This window comes from Cucumis melo, unplaced genomic scaffold (assembly GCF_025177605.1).
Source record: "Cucumis melo cultivar AY unplaced genomic scaffold, USDA_Cmelo_AY_1.0 utg000875l, whole genome shotgun sequence".
In the NCBI taxonomy this organism is placed as follows: Eukaryota; Viridiplantae; Streptophyta; class Magnoliopsida; order Cucurbitales; family Cucurbitaceae; genus Cucumis; species Cucumis melo.
Window position 1 is genome coordinate 5001 of NW_026124266.1, and position 2750 is coordinate 7750.

General features: G+C 30.6%; 1 non-coding gene across 1 annotated transcript; it reads left to right on the forward strand.

Annotated features, from left to right (window-relative positions):
- The first annotated feature begins 1813 nt into the window (after positions 1-1813).
- TRNAC-GCA (transfer RNA cysteine (anticodon GCA)) lies at positions 1814-1885 on the forward strand. Its single transcript has one exon. It is a non-coding gene; the product is annotated as a tRNA-Cys (tRNA).
- Positions 1886-2750: the final 865 nt, after the last annotated feature.

The window sequence follows — 2750 nt, forward strand, 5'->3', positions numbered from 1 at the left end:
TTGATAAAACTCCAAAATGGCATTTTCTTTTGATCTAATTTTTTTTTTCTCCTTATCATTCAGGAAAGACAAAAAAATTTCAGGGTAGCAAACATTCTCGAGAATTTCTCTTAGATTCGAACCCATAGCTGATGATAGAACTAGAATAGATATTTTCTGTTTCCTACTCACACGAGCCCATATCCTTGCTTTTCGATCAATCTCTAATTCTAATCTTCCTCCCCAATCAGATATTATGGTGCCGGTATAGACCGAAATTCCGTTATGGTCCAATTCTGACCGGTAATAGATACCGGGGCTTTGCAATATTTGACTGATGACAATTCTGTATAGTCCATTTACTATAGAAGTTCCCAGGGAATTCATTAGAGGAATGTTTCCAATCAAAATTGTTTGTTCTTGCATATCCCTACGGGTTTTCCAAATTAATCCTGCGGATACGTATAATTCAGAAGAATATGTGAGTGATTCATATACAGCATCTCTTTCTTTTATCAATGGTTCTACCAATTTATATGTTTCCACAAATAATTGAAATTCAATTTCTTGATCTGTATCTTCAATTTTTGGAAACTTAGAAAGTTCTTCTGTTAAGCCATGATCAATGAACCTACAAAACCCTTCAAATTGTATCTGATTAAACGCAGGTATTGTAGACATTCTCTCATTTCCACCCCCAAGCATTTTATTTATTTCCCATTTATAAAAAAAATCCCATTATTTGCTTAAAATGGATCGATCTAGCAATGATGGAATTTATATTATGTTTACTGAATCACATGAAATTTTACCTAACTTCATAGGTGTAATAGATGTAATGCATGAAATACATATGAACGTAGGAATAAAGAGACTTTGATACTCAAATTAAATTGGAATTTGCAACAACTACAAATGAATTGGTAAATTCTATTTAGAATTATGGAGTTTTGTATAAAATATCTATATCAAAACAAAAGTGAGTCAATTTCTACCATTATTATGATATTCCAATCGGATTGGGTACTATAAATAGATTCGGGATTTGATCTGAAGAAACAATATAGAATTTTTTTTATTTAACAACATGGAACTTTTTCGTAGATTTCACTGTTAAAAAAAATTCGCATAGAAGAGAGATATTTTACCTATACCTATATTTTTTTTAGTAGAATTCGTAGAATGCGATTGAAGTATGTATAAGGACTTGTATTTATTAATAAACATGTGCAGATATATATATATAGTTAGTTATATATATCGCCTCCTTTATTACAGTTCTATGGGGAACATCACATGTCGTACTCTATCAAAAATTTATATTTTCTATTTAATGATAATGAAAAAAAAATTCTAAAAACAGAATTCCGAACATTTCCTATAAACATCTTATATATATATAAGATATTAGATTTAGATAATAGTAATCGTTTATGTTCTGGGGTTTACATATACTCATAATCGCTATTAAAATTGTCATTAATAAGGATTTTTTTATGGTTATGGAAACGAATCAATACGGATGGATTAGTAATGATTAGTTATCTATCAATTTTTATTTATTTAGGTAAGGTATCCATTTTTGGATTGTTTTCTTATATCATTAGGGAAACCGAATTTGCAATTTCAATCCAAGAATCATTTATGAATTCACAGTCAATAGTTAAAGTTAACGGTTCCCATTTGTCCTGATTTTTTGCTTTTGTGAATGAAAATCCACATTTTTTTTTCAATAGAAAAAGCAAAGTTTTGCGGTTTTTCGTTTTAGATATTGTGTGTTGTAAGATACTATCTATCTAAGAGATAGAGCCAATCCAATATTTTGTATCGTTTTGGCGGCATGGCCGAGCGGTAAGGCGGGGGACTGCAAATCCCTTTTTCCCCAGTTCAAATCCGGGTGTCGCCTCAGCAACAAACAAAAGAATCAAAATACCCTCTTCTGTTTTGCTGATATAACTTTATCATTTTTTTTAGAAGAAAAGCATCTTTAGATTTGCTTGATTCTAAGCATCGTTGGGGTTCTCTAAAATGTTATAAATCCTTGCGTATAGGTTTCGTTTCCAGAATTTAGTAGAGTAATGAAAAATAATCGTTAAATCTTGAGATGATAGCCCTTCGACTACTAATGTAGTGTCTACTCATTGGGTCTTGAATTAGGGAATATAATTTCATTTTTCCTTACGGAAAGGAGGAAGATACTTGATATACGGACTCATGAAAGTATCTGAGTACTCGAGCATTCAATCAATATTATATTGAATGAATAATTGGCTTTTTTTTTTATTTTAATCTTAAAAAAAGAACTTATTTCTTTTCGATAAGCTCTAACCACGCATGTAATAGGCCATCCCATCTTCCGATTGTCTCTATGAAACAATCGGGGGGACAGTAAAGATTAGATCAAATGAGAAAGGAATAATAGTAGGGTTATGTGATAGATACTATCTTGATTCTCTATTTTGAGACTTTTTACTTAATGTAATGAAATGCAGGACAACAAAAGAAAGACTAGGTCTTATTATTCCTACATGTTACTAACATTCTTTTGATACTTCCAAGAGTTTTTCTGCCTCTTTTATTTATTTGTACTGAATTTTTTCGATTATACTAGAAATCATATAATAACTTGGGATAATTCGATTTTTTGTATTGTTTCATCAATGGTGTTGTGCCCGAATCTCTTTTTGACTATGCGCTAGTGATTCCACTATTATTAGTGAATAATAATTATTAGTGAGCAATAATGGAATAATTCTTTTATATTCATAGAG